Source organism: Cheilinus undulatus, linkage group 18, assembly GCF_018320785.1.
Source record: "Cheilinus undulatus linkage group 18, ASM1832078v1, whole genome shotgun sequence".
NCBI lineage: Eukaryota > Metazoa > Chordata > Actinopteri > Labriformes > Labridae > Cheilinus > Cheilinus undulatus.
The window spans coordinates 5,479,527-5,497,904 of record NC_054882.1 but is presented as its reverse complement, the minus strand read 5'-3'; the positions used below and the strand labels follow the sequence as shown (position 1 = coordinate 5,497,904).

Below are 18,378 nucleotides of genomic sequence, written 5' to 3'. Positions count from 1 at the left end.
TGATTGAAGTTTAAAGAGACAAGACATATTGGCAATATAACCATTTCCTTCATTCAACAAACAGGAGCCTCAGTAGAGTGTGAAGAACCATACACAACAGCCTGGCACCTCCTCCTTAACAGCATGGTGACATACTGCTGTAGGATGGCTTGAAGCTTGAAATGCTCTAAGATGGATCAGCCTGATGACAGACATGGAGTCACACTGATACACTGGCTTCGTTAGGTTAATTTGCTCCACGATTTTGGCTTCCAGAAAGTAGAATATCATGGAAAAAGTTCATTTTTTGTGCTGCTATTTCATTCAGAAAGTTTAACTGCTATATATTCTAGATTCTTCTCAAACAAAATGAAATTAAGATTTTTTTTTTCTTTTTACTCTTGAATCTAAAATCCATTATCTCAAAATATTAGAATATCATGGGAAAGTCAAATTTTGCAAAGGTTTTCTGAGCCTTCATTCTCCCACCTTGGTTCAGTCCACACAACTATAATCATGAGGAAGACTGCTGACTGAAATTTTTTATGACACCCTCCATGGTGAGGGTAATCCACAGAAGGTCACTGCTGAAAGGGCAGGCTGTTCTCAGAGGCTGTATCAAAGCTTATTATTGGAAGTTGACTGGAAGGGAAAAGTGGTAAGAAAATGAGCTCAAGCAACAGGGGTGAGCTCAGACTTCAGAGGATTGTCAAACAAAGCAGAGTCAAGAACTTAGGGGAGCTTCACAAGGACTGGACTGAGACTGGAGCCAGTGGGTCAAGATCCACCACATAGACAGGAGAAAAGGAACTGGTTCAAAGTCCTATTTTCAAATTAAAGTCAATTTGGCATTTCATTTTTTAAATCAAGGTCTCAGTGTCAGTCCAGTGTTTCCAGTTTCCACAGTCAGTGATGGTTTGGGGTTTCATGTCATCTTCTGCTGCTGGTCCAGGGATATTTATCAAGTCCAGAGTCAAGATTTTAGAGCTTTATGCTTCCATCTACTGAGATGCTTTATGGAGATACTGGTTTCCTTTTCCAGCAGGACTTGGCACCGGTCCACAGTTAAGCCAAAACTACCAGAAACTGGTTTACTGACCATGGTATTTCTGAGCTTGATTGGCCAGCCGACTGGTCTGACCTGAACCCCGTCGAGAATCTCATTAGTATTATGAAGAGGAAGATGAGAGACACCAGACTCAACAAGAAAGATGAGCTGAAGGCTGCTATCAGAGCAACATGGGTTTCAATAAAAGGATGAATGCTTTTATTCCATGCCACATAGATGCAGTAATTCATGCAAGGTCAGCATTTCTTTAATATAAATCACTTTTCTCATAATTTGGATATTGGAGTTTTTTTCATTAGCTGTAAGCCATAATTTGGTCAGACTGATACAAAAAGATGGCCTCAAATATTTCCCTTTACATGCAATAAAATGTCCCTTTTTATATCAGTTAAACAAAATGTTTAATTTTTTGAGATTCATCTGTTGTCCGATTCCAACATTTGTTTGCATGAGTGTAGTCATCTTGAAAATTATGTACATCGCCCAGAAAAAAGCTGTTATCCATAGAAAGCAACTCTAGACACTGTTTACAAGTTTTAGAAAACTCAGGAATGCTGAGTATTTCTACTCTAATCTACGGGTATTTCAGTCAGTTTTATGATGATTTCTTCCAACACTGACAAATACAAACATGCCATGATTTTAAAACACACAAATAAGCTTCAAAATTAGAGCAAATTAGGTCAAAGTGCAAAGCAGAGTGAGTAAAAACCCGTCACTTTACTAAAGTTGTTACACAAACTGACCACAAGGGGGCAGAACATCCTCACTTATGAATGAGAGGCTGCCTGGTTAGTGTTATGACTGTGTGGCCTCCACAGTGTGATGGATGAATGCTTTGTTGTAAAACAGAGACCATAAAGAAGATTAGCTCTGAGATAATTAAGCCTAAAAGAAAAGAGGCAGTGAGGAGCAGACAGGAAGTTTATGTTTGAGAGATTCACAGCAGGAGCATTGTTTAAGAATATATCGACAGGTAATCATCAGCAGAACAGGCTTGACAGCTTTATTAACCTCAGGTTTTTTTTTTCTTTGTTGGTTTTGCAACCTTCCAGGCCACAAGACATGCCACACTGCTGCTTAGTAGGCCTCAGAGCTATGTGAGGAATGCAACTAAAGTCTGATAAACTTCTGGCCTTTTAAAGGGGCAGGGGTTTCATCATCAAGGGGGCAGAGGAGGGGGAGACGCTTAAACGTGGAGAGAGGATCTTAGCAGATAATACAATAAAAACAAAAAGGCCCGAGTTTAAACTATGAAGCAGGTGTGACTTTGAATGCTCACTTCAGCCGTAGGTTTCATAAAGTTCCTCCTCTGACAGCAGGGCTGTTTTTGCATATCAGACTGAGAGATAAAGGAGAATAAGACAGGAGCTGGACACCATGAAACACAGTGTATGAACTATGCTCTAACTAACATAAGAAACATTGCATTATAAAGCAAATATTCTTCATTAAAGGGAGAAATAATATCACAATAATAACAACAACAGTCTACCTACACACTCAGGGTGAAAACAACAAAAACATAAGAAAAAAATTAACTCATATTTTAATTTACCAATAAAGATCAGCACACAGTGAGCTTAAAGCTAAAATAGAGACAACAACAAAAGGCTGGAAAAGTAAGTGGTAGTGATGAAAAACGGCTGGAAGAGCATTTTACATAATTTTACATTACATTAAAATACAAAGAAATGTGATTTTTGGTCCTTTTTCCCAGCTCTAGTTGTTTTAAAGTTTCTGTTTGGAGTCATCGTAGGTTCAAAGTGCAACAATGTGAGTGACTTATTGTGAAATATTTCCCTAATCTTCCATCTACAGCTAGATAAATCTATAGTCTTCTGCTGATATCCATACATATTCAGAGAATGTCTTATTTGATCCAGGTTGTGCTGTCAATCGTCTATCGATCACCTCCGATCTGCGCTCCTCGTCCAATGAGCTTCCTCGGAGGCGGTCCGTTGCTAAGGAGGAAGTTTGGTTGAGTCTCCGCGTAGCAGCCATTCAGCGGCGGTGGCTGAAGCGATTGGACTGCGAGCGTCTCCCGCAACACTTTATGTGGAATTTGAATTATTTTTGGCACAGCACGGCTCGTGATACACAGGTGACGGCTTCAACAGGGCATCTTCCGGGTCGCAGCGGTGATCACAGGTACGTTGAGAATGTGTAACGGTTTCTTTTATATCAGTCTGCCCGGTAACGCTTGTTAGCTCTCGAGGCTAAGCAGCACTAGCTTGTGTTTTTCGGATGCGGCACGCGCAGCTATATGGCTGCTCGCTCCACTCAGACCCAATTACATGGTTTTTAGCCTAGCTCGCATTGCTATCATGGCAAGAAAAACAGAAAAGGATAAATGAAAGACGGTGGGGCTGTTAACCATTTTTAGGGGAATGTTTACCTTACCGAATGAGCTACCAGGTTATGTAGCTAGCTAACGTTAGGAGACCAGCTAACGACACTCAACTTACCTGGTCAACTTTAGGAGGCGGACGTTACTCAGCATTCCGGTGTTACGTTTTAAAGAGTGACCGTGTTAATTGGCGACTTTCAGCCAAAATTCGTCCGTGGTAGTCGTACTTATAACTAAAACTGTGGACGTTAAATGTCTCAAGAAATACATCTTTACTTGAACCCGTAGTAAAACCCTTAATTGTAGGGTAATTGTTTTAGGACGTTGAATGTAAAAAAAAAAAAGTTAAACGTCATGTTTTACATCGTTATGGCATGTTTATATTACGTGTTGCTCCTAAAGCCAATAATACTTAATGTATCAAAGCTAATGTAAAGGAATTCCGCTTATGAAATGTTGAACCTGTTATCAGAGTAGCTGCATTCAGTAGACGTCTCAAAGTCGTCTCTTAACACGGGCACACTTTAAACCGTAACACCACGCTAAAATAATGAGAAAGCTACCTGCTAGCTCCAAATTGCATCTAAAATTCTCAGAATTTCATTCATATTACATGTGCAATAACAGTTTAATGAATGAAACCTGGCTTTCACTCCTAGTAACTAATTATAGGGCCATGTATAACATTACCTCTACAGCTTGGTAAACTTGTATCAGTATGTAGTATTGATAAAATGTTTTCTGTGAAGTCCATAAAAGCATTGGTTCCTAACCTGGGGTCCCGGACCCATTGGGGTTGGGGGCATGAGGCTTTGTATGATCTGAGTTTGTCAAACTCAGATTTACACAAGATGAACTCAAATAATGTTAAAACACCTTTAAGTGTTATGTAGTGGATAGTTTACATTTATAGGGATTGGCATTTAAATCTCATGGCATGATTATACCTTAGTAACAAATCCGTGGCACTGTGATTATTGTGGTATCACAAAACACAACATCAAATGAAGACTTGGAAAAATTGGGCATCTACATTTATTGAACAACAGCAGCACTTTGAATTTTAGAATATGTGCAAAAAAGTGCCATCAGTGTGAATTAGGCTTAAAAATATGCACTTTTGTTTACATTTTCTAGAACCTACTGAAAATAGCCATTGGCTTCTGGCGATATAGGTACACCTTGTGATCTGTTGAGCCCCACGCTGTTTTGGGGAAGTGAGATTGTGAACTCTTCCTTAAGAGTTCATTTGGCCTGGCTGTTTTATGTTCCTCACATTTTCATGAATCTTTTCAGAGTGATGATTTGCCAAGTTGTTCCTTGTGTTGCTGGTATCCCCCATCAAGTGTATCACCACAGCCTGAAAGACCGTACATATTGTGTTCTGTTTGTCCATCTCCTTTTCTCATTTCTTGATGCCATGAAACTAAAATGCTCCCAATTTCAAAAGTCTCTGGAGCCACCATCTCAAAAAATGGTCACTCTGTTCCCCCTTGCCACTCATAGCATTCACCATTTTCATGCTATTAGGTCAAGCCAGCGCATAGCAAGATAGGCATACAAGGGCTGATGGTAACTGTAGTTCCCTCTTCCATTAAAAAATGCACTTTTTCCTTGAAGATCTACCGTTTGAAGCTGTCACATGTCCACAGCAGTATTGAGTAGAGCCCAACCGACATGGGATTTTTTGGGGCGATGCCTATACCGATATTGGGGGCTAAAAAAAAGCCGATATCCGATATACTGGTGTATGGTATTTAGTTGTTGCTGATATCCGATATGCTACAAATTAATTAAAGCTGGCACAGATATCGATGCTGATATTTAAATGTAGTTCAAACCTAAAACTTCTGTCCTTTTAACACAGTTTAAAGCATGAGGATAAACAAATTGATAAATGTCAGTCCTTAAAATGCACTTTAAAGTGTAATGAATGATGATTAATAAAAATAAAGACTTCAGCTAAAGTAGGTCTGATGATCCAGCCTAAAACTCCATGAAATTATTAGGTCATATGGCCAATATTTACAGCTGATACAGGTAGATCTTTATAGCCAAAATATCCACCTATTTTTATGTGCAGTCTTTTAAAAAGGTAAGACTCAAGCATCCGCACATGCAGGTAGTAAACACCACTGAATAATACATCACAACACTAGACACATGAGCAGAGAGTGACATGTAGTACATCACAAACACCCCTCCTAAGGTAAAAAGCTTCAAAAATCATGCCATTCATAAAACAGGTGCTTCAGAGAGGAATAGAGCCATCAAAAAATTGCAAGGAAACACCAGCACTAGGTGTAAATTTCACAAATCCTCTGGTCACATCTCAGAACCAAAATGCTGCAAGGGTATTTGTGCAATTCAAACACTGTGCTGCCAAAGTTTTGGTAATTGCGCAAGAAATTGCCCAATTCTGGTGCCAGATGTTCTATTTTTGTCTGCATGGAACAGTAAAAGTACAAAGTATATATATTAGTGAAATTAAAGGCAATGCTAAAGGAGGTTTAGCATCTACTTGTCTTTTTAGTGTGGCTTTAAAGCTGCAGCTCTTGTTGTCTTCTGATAGGACCATCCACTGTTGTTGTTGTTATGAGAGAATGTGCAGAGAAAATGTCACCAAAGTAACTTTTATGGACCTCTGTCTGGGCAAAAGTCAACACAGCAGTAGATGCAGGAAAACGTGCTTATAGGGTACCCATTTTGCATAGATTTGTTGTCCAGAAATTGTAATGTTTGTTTGTTTAAGCTTTATGGCAATTTTACTAGCATGCCCCTGATTTGTAATACAGTACGACATGTGGCAAAGGATCATAGCGAGCACTAAGGGGGTTGTATTCATTGCAGTTAGGTTTAGTGACTTGGCAAGTTTGTAAAAAAAAAAAATGTGGTTAATAAAAAGACATCTGCTCAGATGTTCAGCACCGGGCCACACGGCAGGTTGATTTGCCTGCAGATATAAACTGTGACTCACAGCCTTAACATTTTTGTGAGGTGTGATAATGTGTCCTAGTTTATCTTATATGGAAATGATACCATTGCTGGACCTTTACTGAGTAGTGAGGGAGTTTACTCCTCAGAGAAACTTCAGATTGAGCAAGAGATTTCCTCCTTTGATCAGATAAACTGTGGTGGTCACATTACCTTCCACATGCAGACTTTACACAGATAGCTGCATGACGGATTGTCTGATAGCAACGTTCAGCAAGACATCCTGCTGATCGGACACTAACCCTGTCTTAATGCTCTTATTAGCCACAACCGTCGACCCATGTCTGTTTTGTTTACATGCTGGTGATGAGGCTTTAGACTGGGATGACAGAAGCTTAGTTATGTATTGTGGCTAAACTGGTTGTAACTTCAAGAATGTAAAACATCAACACTGCATGTCATGTTCTGTGCCTTCATTTTGAAGATAGTAGTGGTTTGATCCCCAACATGATCTTACATCTCATTTGTAAGTGAAGCTGGCTACACGCTAGATGACTTTCGGAACCAATGGTAAAAATATGGGAGACTACAGACTAAAGAATGCTTTGGCTGATTTTTAACATTATAATCCTCTGAACACACACTAGATGATTCAGCCAGACAGCGAGACCACACACCTGCTGTTTGCGGTAACGATTACACCATGATTTTTCCACAGAAACAAGATCTCAGAAACTTGTCATCATGTGACTTTTGAAGAAGAACAAGTTGGGAGGATGATGGATGTCACAAGCTAGCTGTCAGGTCAGCATGAGACATCTCACAAAGTAGTTTTCAGTATTCCACTTGGCTCAGGTCACAGTTGAGTTTTGTATTTGATGCCACATTTGTGATCTGTAAAAGTACAAGGGATGCACAACATTATCATCAGCATGGTATTAGTATTGGTCAAAAACCCTTGCGATATTTACAATGGATATCGACTGTGAGTATTAATTTTCTACAAATATTGGCCGTATTTAAGAACACATTAATGAAGTTTTAGGCAGGACCATCAGACCTACATCAGTGGATGTCTTTTTCTCTGTTCATCCTCATTCCTAAACTTTTAAGTGTGTTTAAGGACCAAAGTTTTAGGTCAGACCTACGTTAATGTATCGATACCAAAAACATTTTATCAGCTTCAAATTGAATCTGTAAATATCAGCATATCAAATATTGACCGGTGCATCCCTAGAAGTTCACAGCATCTTGTTGGTGAGGTCTCCTTGTCTGCTCACTCTCATTCTCCCCATTCACAGTTCCTTTGAAATGTATAATATTTATGCCCTTGTGATGTTTTGCCTTCACTATAAACATCTCAGAGGTGTAAAGGGGAAATGAGGTGATCCCCCTCTGTGCCGGCCTCATTGGTAGTAAGAGAGGCCTGAAAGAGGTGAAAAGGGGGTAAGCTGAGCCAGCGGGGCAGTGCTATGTGTGTGAATACTTAAATACACTGGGATTTGAAAGAGCAGGACATGTAATATCACGCTAACACAGTCTCAGTATGAATGCCTCAAGGTGGACAGACAACGGAGCTTGGTAACAGCACTGTTGCATAAATGCACTGTGGAAACACCTGCTGGCTACTGAGGGTATTCTGTCCATCTGGAACCATTAACATCAGACATGTTTGATGTTTACACTTCGACATGGGAACCACTGGCTTGTTTGGGAGCAGTAAAATAATCATCTTGACACCACATAATTGAGGATTATTTGGACAAATAATTAGTTGCGACAAGACTTGAATCGGGCCAGAACCCCTGATTGTTATATGGGGAAATTTGGCATGCAGAAGGAGCCTAAAATTATCAGTGTTTTAGCTTTCTTTAGGCTTTTTCATTATCAGTTACACTGAGGATTGTAAAAAAATATAATACTAAAGATATCAAGAATTCAGAGAATTTCCCTTTTTATATATTTTGTTAAGTTCTTAAGGAAGAAGTGCCAGAAAGCTTTGACTCTATCACTTTATATTTGAATATTTTTACTTAGTAAACTGAATAGGGATTTGAAGATGCATCAGTTCAACATTGTTATTGGTCAGTATTAGCCCTTTTGACAAACGTGGACCATCGGCCAATGATACGGGCGTGAACTAAGGGTGTAAAGGTATATATTTTCGTACCGTATCTGTTCGGTATGGACCTCTCAGTACTGTACGGACGTGTACTGAACGGATACATGTTGAAAGAAGCTCATACACAGATAGAGAACCAGAGAACAACTCGCTGTCACACTGTCCTGGCAGCCACACAACCACAGCAAACGGCAGCAACAGCATGAATATTCCCAGATAAAAGTGTCCTGTTAAGGAACACTTTGTGTCCCAGTAAAATACAACAGTGGAAAAGACAACAACAGTAGCGCTGACATTATTCAGCAGTGTCGCTGACAGTAGGTCGTCCAGCGGACCAATCAAAGCATTTGAAAAGGCACCATTTAAACAAGAACGTCACTGTAATGAGGAGGAACAACAAAAAGTCTCACCGGCCGGTCATGAATTTCCCATGATTTAAGATCTTTTTATTAAAACTATGGTTTTGTGATTCATATTAATTCTAATGGTACCTTCAACTGTCAGTGTTGGAGGAGGGGGAGAGGGGACTCCATCATGACTGCAGCTGCACCATAGGTAACGTTCTCCTCAGATTTCACACGGCTCTAACCTCTTTATCCACCAAGATGGGCTGTGAAAAGTTCTCTAAAACTTTGTAGTAGGTCCAATTGGTTGATAAAGTAATCCAATGCTGAAGTCCGTGTTGAAATAGGCAGGATAGACGTTTATTAGCATACTTAAAAAGCTAAATTACAGTTGTATAATGATGTGTTCATGTTGGCTGGGAAATTTTAGTTTTTAAAGAATGAGTATAAATATGTCAAATTATAAATTAAAACAACCTAGTAATTCTAAAATGTAGTCATTTATTATTGATTTTATTTATTGAAGACCTTTTGGAAGAGGGTTGCAGCATTATTAAAAATTCAAATGTAATTTATTCAGCCTATTTATTTTAATACAATAAAATAAAACAAAATCTATTATTTATTCGCTTTTATTACCGTACCAAAAATGTACAGAACCAAAATTTTTGCATACCGCTAGACCTCTCGCATGAACCGATGTCAGTAGCAGATGTTTATCTGTTATGTCAGATTTGGTTTAATCCTGGAATTTAACACACCTAACACTGGGTTGAGAAACGTGATTTATTATGGGGAAAAGATGTTACTTGTTAGACAATTGCTGATCTGTTTTTGTGGTCAAATGTGAGAGAAGGTGTAGGCACCGCTGGAGCATTAGATTAAAAGAAGTAAGGGAAAAACATCGGTACCAGCCATGGGTCAAATTATCTCATTAAACTTAGTTGTCAATATCAGCATCGGCCTTGATTTTACCATCAGTTCATCTCTAAAACTGAGTATTTTGGGGGCTTTTTAAATGTTTTTATTCAGAGAGGAGGACAGTGGATAGAGTTGGAAACCAGGATGAGAGAGTGGGGGAGAACCATGGGGGAAAGGAGCGGCAGGCCAGACTTGAACCTGGGCCACCTGCGTACATGGGGCGCAACCTGACGATCTGCACCCCTTAAACAGAGTATTTGTAAGATGTAGACAAAACAAGACATTTAAAAGATTCTTATCATAAATTTTAGACCTTTTTCAAAATACAGTGGACTGAAGTGATAAGTTAGCAAAGAAATACATCTAAATCAGACCCTTACTACCAACTGTCCATAAGCAAAGCTGCTAAATTCATTATGATAAATGGCACTGAAACACAACGCATCAAACCATTTCCCAGTATTTGTACTTGTAAAATCACTGGAACAATGAATCAGATTTTAAAGTAGTTGGATCTGTTAGTTTTGTTTTAGAGGTTTTTAACAGTTGAAAGTGATGCATGACTTCTAGAGGGGAAAGCGATGTGTCCACCAGACAAAAAAGCAGAGTGATGTGGGAGTTTTTTCCCCTCCAAATTCTGCGAGTAACTCACGGCTTAGCTCATCACACAGAATGAGGGAGTGTGAGATTGGCTATCCGCCTCCCAAACCCACTGTGCGAGTCCGTCAGCTGTTTGAGAGAGAAGGAGAATGCGAGAGTCAGGATCTGTCCAAGGCTTTGTGATTCAGTCTGTGGGAGAAACCAGCTCTTCTGACAGCAGCCTGGCCTGTTCTCTAAGGAGAGGCCCTTTCTTGGCAGCAAGCTGTGCATGTGAATGCTGAGTAGTGATGCAACATGGGTAGATAAACTCACTGTGTGATGACGACGCAATCAAAGGGCTTTACTTTCGTCCCCTGTTAGTAGCGGGACTGTGCTGCTCGCCGCCACTGATGGTGAAAGCAGCAGCGGACATGGATGTGGTTGTAGCTCCCAGCCCTGGGTTAATGTAATAGATATGACAGGAGATACGCCTGCCTCTGTGTCTGCTCCTCTCTTACACCATCAGATGTTCTCCATTGAGGCGATTTGCCTGTGACCATCTCCTGACCGCTCACCTGTCACTTTAATCCCCGTTTTTGGCTGCAGTTTCGATGCGGACCATTGAACAAGCCGGCTGATGTTGTCATTTATAAACCAGTGCTTTCTGTCAACATCAGCGCTCACTGAAATGTAGGCACACCAAGCATGATTGGAATTACTGAATGAAATGCTCAAATGTTTGCTTATTCAGTTTGAGAAGTGTGGGAAGGTGAGAATCAGGATGTGTTAACTCAGGTGCACTGAGAGGCTCAAATATCAGATTTTTACTCAAGAAGAGCAGCTGTATTTTCTCTCCTCTGCACAGCTATTACCAGACAGCATCGACTTGTATTTATTTGTTGTCATGAAAGATAAATATCACTATAATGCCAGCTGAATGAAGCTCATGCTATGGATATCTGCAAGTAATGTCTTCATAAAGATGAAACTAAAGCATGGCATAGTTTACTAACAAGGCCAACATGAAGGTTCCCTTAAAAGCCAGCAGATTTACAGTTATGTCCACCCTGTCCTCTGTACTGTCATATATAATGTCAGAGGCTGTATGTAGCAGACAAATATGGAATTCAGGGTTGGTTTGTCACCAAGGTTGACTCTACTTTTTGCCTGCGCTTCACACATTCTTCCTGCATTTATAACTTTGAGGCAGCCACCAGTCTTTTTTTTTTTTTTTTAACCATCTCTGGGCTCGTCAGGTGTGTTTTTTGGTGAAGAGGATCATTGTTTTTTATTTGATCAACAGTCTAGTGCAACACATGCGCTGCCAAGCTACCAGTGAGGAAGAAAATCGAGGTGAGGAAAAGAGGTGAAGGTTTGTCACTGGAAAGATTTTGTTTCTCATGCAGGTGTACCATTTAAAGATAAGTGGCAATCGCTGAATTATTCTCTCCTACAAGTTTGTTTATGATTAGAAAGAGATGCACTGATACAGGTATTGGTGCTGATACTTAGCCTCTAGTCTCTCAGTGCCCATATTGTTGAAGGGCTGCAGTATTGGTTGGAACTTTGTCCCATCCCTTCCCTACACAGGATCTCTGAAGCTCATTCAGATGGCCATTGGTTTATGGGTCACTTCTCTTACTAAGGCCCTTCTACCCCCGATTGCTCAATTTGGCCTGGCGACCAGCTCTTGAAAGAGTCCTGGTTGTGCCACACTTCTCTGTTTGAGAATTATGGAGGCCGCTGTGCTCTTGAAAACCTTCAATGCAGCAGATATTTTTGTAGCCTTTCCCAGATCTGTACCTGGCACTGGTCCTGTCTCTTAGCTCTTCACACACCTCCTTTGACCTCGTGGCTTGGTTTTTGCTCTGATATGCATTGTCAGCTGTGAGGCCTTCTATAGAGAGGAGTGTGCCTTTCATATCATGTCCAGTCAGTTAGATTTACCACAGATGGACTCCAGTCTAAGTGTAGAAACATAACAATGGTCAAGGTAAATGTGAGGAACCTGAGCTACATTTCAAGCAGTGTTGCACAGGGTCTAAATACTAGGGCTGACAGCCTCAAATCAATTGGTTGATTAATTGGTCGATGACCTCATGTTTGACCAAAATCCAATTGGTCGAACAAAGCGTGCTACTTTAGTTGTAAGAATCCATTTTTTGCAGGGGTGAGAAGGGAGACGTCATGTGTTTTTATTTTTTCAGTCATCTACTATTCAAATATAATGTACTCGTGCCTCTAATGGTAATTAAAAAAAAACAGGTTAACTACCCAGAAGTCAAAACAACGTCACTAGGACCCTCCTACCTTAGAGTTGAGCAAAGCAGGTGAAGCACGTTTATACTCCATTTCCTGTTAATTGACAGCATGTTGAAAAAGTCAGAAGTGTCACAAAATTTTGTTAAAAATGATGATTTTGGTCCGTCCCATGACCAATCAATTAATTGATGATCTGGTGCAATTTTAGTCAACCAAGTTTTTCTTTGTTTGACTACAGCCCTACTAAATACTTGTGTCATTGTGATATCTTAGTTTTTAATTTGTCATTGATTTGCAGAAATTCCTAAAATTCTGTTTTCACTTTGTCATTATCGGGTCCTGAGTGTGGAAAATCCATCCATCCATCCATCCATTTTCTATACCGTTTATACCGTTGGGGATCGCAGTGGGGGCTGGAGCCTATCCCAGCTGTCATTGGGCGAGAGGTGGGGTACACCCTGGTCTCACTGGTCACCAGTCAATCACAGGGCTGACATATGGAGACAAACAACCAGACATGCACACATTCACACCTACGGCTAATTCAGAGTCACCAATTAACCTCATAAGCATGTCTTTGGTGGTGGGGGAAGCCAGAGAACCCACACAGAAAGGCCCTGACTGGGAAGCGAATCAGCAACCTTCTTGTGAGGCAACAGCGCTAACCCCTGTGCCACCGTGCAGCAGAGTGTGGAAAGTAATGAGAAAAAAAATAGGTATCTGTAATATCAAGCCACAACATAACAAAATTGGGAAAAGTGAAGTTCTGAAGACTTTCTGGATGCACAGAATGTTTGTACAGCCAACATTTTCTTTAAATATTGACAGAAACGATCATATCTGTCTATATCGTAACCTGACTTTTTTAATGAGTATCTGTCACTGATACTGTGCTGATCATATTGTGCATCTCTGCATGTGACAGCTGTCACTGTTGGCAAGTCTTAATAGAGACTCCAAACTGCAGTGGATTTCTGTCACTTCACAGAGGCTACACTCGAGGCCTTAATGCTCAATTCTGATCATTTCTCAGATCTGACTGTTTTGTTTGCCTGTTCACACTGCAGTCAACTTCAAAAAGATCAGATATGTATCTGATGTAGAACCACATAAAAAAGTGACCTGAATCTGATTCGAAAAGGTCCGATTCAATGTGGCTTGCGCTGTTCACACTGTCAGAAAAAAATCAGATGTGAGTCACTTGTGAGCAAAAAAATCAGATTCAGGTCACTTTTAAGTGCAGTGTGAACGTAGCCAGAGAGACATGAAAGTGATAAACAGCAGCGACAGGATTCTACCTTTATGGAGCCATCTTTATTACTTCATGTCAGCCTTGCTGTTCATTCACAAACGTCTTTGTTGGTCCGTCTATCTTTGTCACCACAAGCACAGCTTAAATCTTGAGTATTTGATATTCAGCACCTTCAGGACTTGGTTACAGCATTGCTGTGGTACGTGATTAAAAAAGTTTGAATTATTGTACAAGTATTGGAAAAACTCACTTTAACAGAGGAACCTTTCCACAGTTAACAGCCACAGCCACTGAGGCCGATAAAGAGGTCATGCAGTCATGATTTGGTGAAAAAGTAATCTTTTCCATGATTAGGAAAAAGCATGTCTAATGTGTCTATAAGAGAAAAAAGTAATCAAATTTGATTTCTCATCTGTAATAAAATAAAATTTAAAAGTCAGTTCTGTAAAAATGGCTAATTCAGTGGGTGAAAGCACAGCATGTGTAAAGATCCTCCTTGTTTTATGCTCATCATCTGTCTGTAAGAAGTAACATACTCGTCTAATTTCTCTTTAGAAAAATGAAGATATTTAATTTTTGAAATCCATCAAAATAAAAAGAATAAAGCATCTAATGGTCAAAGATTTTCTGCAGGAGGACCCCAAGATTCCCTTGGATCTGATTTAATTACACTACTTCTCTATAACTGTTAATTAACAGCTTTTTCTTTTGTGTTTGATTTATTTCTGAACATGTACATTTGTTTGTGTAATCAAACAGGCATTAATGCTAGAAATGTCCTTTCTTCCAGTTATACAAGTTTTGCAATCCTGAGCATTGCTAATGAAAGTGTTTCAGCCAGCACACACATGTACAGTCTACCTCAGTTTGACCTAAGAAAACTCCAGCATTATGACCTTTTCCTCCATTTCCTGCATTTGAAATCTCAGCTGATTCTCTCCTGTACAACTAAGCATGATTCTCTTCAAAGAAATAATTGTCTTATTCATTTTAACAGCTATTTCTGACTGTTAAACTTTGCAGGGGTAAATGTAACAATGGCTCTTATTGTCTGCTGTGAACAACTTTGCCTAAATGTGACTCCGTAAGAAAGAAAAAACTGAACACTAAGCCTGTCTTCATGCTGTTTGTCTGTTTTTTAGGTTGTAAAAAGGTAGTATTTTTAAAATCAAGATAGCTAAGATAGTCCTCAGAGTGGGTTCAGGGGTGTCGTCATGCTGGGATAGTCATGGAGTAAATGTCAGGTGTTATGGTTAGAGTTACATGAACTAGAGAAGGATTTGTTTTGACACTAGTCCCTGCTAAAAGCTGCAGCGTTTTTGGTATGTTAAGTCACTGAAAACACTGCTTGATAATGCTGTAGTTTATTTATAATTGGAAATTGTGACTCAGGGAAAATGTGCACAAAAATCCACAGAGGGCAGATTTTTCCGCTGCGGTTAAAGAGAGAAAACCTGACCTGTAAATATACGCTATCAGAGGATAAACAAGCATTGTAATCATCCACTCTAGTAAGTGGGAATTGTTGGCTTTGTACCTTTTTAAAGAAGGCATACTGTACTGTCACTTGTAGTCTCCACACACTCAGAGCTCTACTCACTGAGCTGATTGGGACGAGATCCAACAGGGACACTCTGAGAAGATTCAACCAGAGGGAAGCTTTTAGAATCAGGATCTCAGATGTGCAGCTGACCCCGTTTCAATCTAAGTAGACCAAAATAGCCCGTGTGGCAGCGCAGAGTTGGATTGAACTTTGTTTGATGTGTTTGTTTGGAGGCTGCAGTGTAGTGTTATCCTCCAGACTCCACTGTACTGCAGAGAGAAATTCTTGTTGTTGTTCCATATGACCTTTTCACAACAGCTAGATCTGTTTCAGAAACAGACTGCCACTAACAACTCCGAGGCTGCTGGGATGAATTTTGTGTTGAGATGCTAGTGCACACAGACACGCACGGAGCAGTCAGGTTATGTTAGGAAACTTGACATCATATTTATGTTTGTAGCATCGTTCTGACTGTGCTTGACTCTTTGAACCCTACCATTGCCTGCAGAGATATTTTTTACCTTTCTGAAGACATTTCATGGAGTATCTACAACAAAACATACCCACCAGATCTAGAACGGCTACGCTTAAAGGTCATGTATATGACTAAACCATTTTATTCAGAAAAGAATCCTACAGTTTGTCATTCAGTGAAGAATGACACATTGATCCATATTGACTGCCAACAGACTGTCACCACCTTCTTCTATGTAGGACCAAACCTGCCAAAATTAAAAAAAAAAGAAAAAAAAGTAAAAATAAAAACTAAAATATAAAATAAAAAATAAAATTTAGAAATTAAATACAAAAAATGAATATAAATGGAAATAAATACAAAAATAGAAAAATAAATAAATAAATAAAAGAAAAAATAAATACAAAAATAAAAAATAAGATTAAAAAATTAAATATAAATAAATAAATAAAAGCAGAAGTATTTAATATTTGAATCTTATTTTTTATTTTTGTATTTATGTTTAATTTTATTTATTGATTTATTTATTTATATATTTTTTATTTTTTATTTATTTCCATATATATTTATTTTTTTGTTTTTAATTTTTGAAATGTTTTTATTTATTTTTTATTTTTTGTTTCTATTTTTACTTTTATTTATTCATTTATTTTTAATGTTGGCAGTTTGGTCCTCCATACTCTCCCACTGCAGGTAGTTTGACAACTACACAAGCTGACAGCCAAACAGAGGAAATCAATACATTTTTTTTACATCTCTTGAATCTGTCAGTATCAGTGACTAGTACAAGTCACAAACGTAGAAGCTCTTTAACGTTCTTCTCCTTTACTCATGTTGCTGTGATATTACATTCTTCATGTGAGTGCTTTTATTGCACAGTCACATAAATCACAAACTTGTTAGAGATGTGTCTGAGGCAAGAATTTGCATTTCTTCAGAAAACAAATCCGCTTTAACCAGTTTAGTCTCTTATCCTGATAAAGCGAATTTCAACCTTCCAAGAATGTTGTTGGAAATATGCACCTTCTACTATGATAGTATGCAAAGTCTCATTGTTTCTATAAACCACGCAGGAATTTGTAACTGCAGGCAGCTTCTGAGATGCATTATTTGTCTTTGTCAGCACACATTTGAAATAAAATGGGTAGCTTTTGCACAGAGCTGTACTGCTTTGAGCTCAGTTCTGTGAGTGTCCCTGTTTGGGACGGTGTCTTTATCTGTTAATTAGGTCCAAAGGGCATTGAGCTCCTCGTTTTTCTCCTGCTGGTTTAAACTCTGGATTAGAGCTGGGAGGTGTGTGGGGGGGTTGTGTCTCTGTCTGTGAGGAGTTGCCTTTCAGGTTTACGTCTATATCACTCCTCCTGGGGTATAGTATGGGGCTCAGGGACTCCTTTTGTCTCTCTGGACCCCTATGTGGAGTGATACCTGAGCCTTGTGGACGCGGACAGCTCATGCTTTATTCAGCCCTCTGATCTCTGCTTTAATTACGAGTGACCCAGGACACGGCGATCGCAGGTGTACCTCACAGGGTGGGAACTTTGTACGGGCTACCAGCACCAGCCACAGTGGTCTTTTACACCTTACACAAACCAGACTATTTATAAAACAGAACAAGAGGATTGGCTTGTGGCACTGGTTTCAGTTTTGGTTTCAGTAGTTCGGATTAAAAGTTCAGTTCCCAACCTGTGCTTGTTCTCAGGGTTCTTTTTTCAGTACTTTATTTCTAACAGTGTTTGAATGAAGGAATTAGAGTATTTTTTTTCTAGAGGTTTATTATCTTATAGAAATTAGGTGCATAACGTGTCAAAGAAAGGCCTGATACTGCACAGTGCTTGATAAGAGCTCACCTTGTAACTCAAATAAAACTTGATGAGGTGTGTTTGCTCATTGCAGCTTTTATCTTATCTCCTCTGTGTAAACAAAGAAAAAGCCTTGAGCATGTTACTACTCTGGGTTGCTTCTCAAATCCTCTAATTAAATCCTCTGTAATCAGACTCCTTTGAAAACAGGAATAATTATTCTATTATATAACGATAGAATTATACTTTTAAACTCTGCTTACAATTTTTAAACTTCAGCATACACACATGGAGCTATTCATGTCTTTTGTTGTCAAATTAAGAATAAAGCATCTAAAGAAGGGATGCACTGATGCATTGATTCTACCTGCAATATTGTCCCTGTTGACAGACAATAACTATTTTGCATATAATGTGGCATGAATAGACGTCAGTAGTAGATTTTTATCTGTAGTGTGATATCAGTTTAATGCTGGCAACCAACATGCATTTAAATTAACTCCTATGCTGTTGTTTACATAAAAACTTTGGTTGTTTTATGAGAGAGCTCTTGAGATTAACACATGATCATGGAAAAGCCAGCTTCATTATTCCAAGATAAAGGCCCTGTCCACACGACGGAGATGAAAACAATATGTTCCTGTTTCATTTAGAAAAAGGTTCCTGTAAAGACAGGGTCGTTTCAGGAAATATCTGTGTAAGCACAGAACCACTGAAAACAACTGAAATGCTGTAGTGCATATGCCAAG

General features: G+C 39.2%; 1 protein-coding gene across 4 annotated transcripts in view; it reads left to right on the top strand.

Annotated features, from left to right (window-relative positions):
- The first annotated feature begins 3,067 nt into the window (after window positions 1–3,067).
- numb (NUMB endocytic adaptor protein) overlaps window positions 3,068–18,378 on the top strand; it is a 100,927-nt gene continuing 85,616 nt past the window's right edge. For all 4 annotated transcript variants that reach the window (XM_041811874.1, XM_041811872.1, XM_041811873.1 and 1 more), the window contains exon 1: window positions 3,068–3,199. The gene's annotated coding sequence lies outside the window, so the exon portion shown is untranslated. The remainder of the gene's footprint in view (window positions 3,200–18,378) is intronic.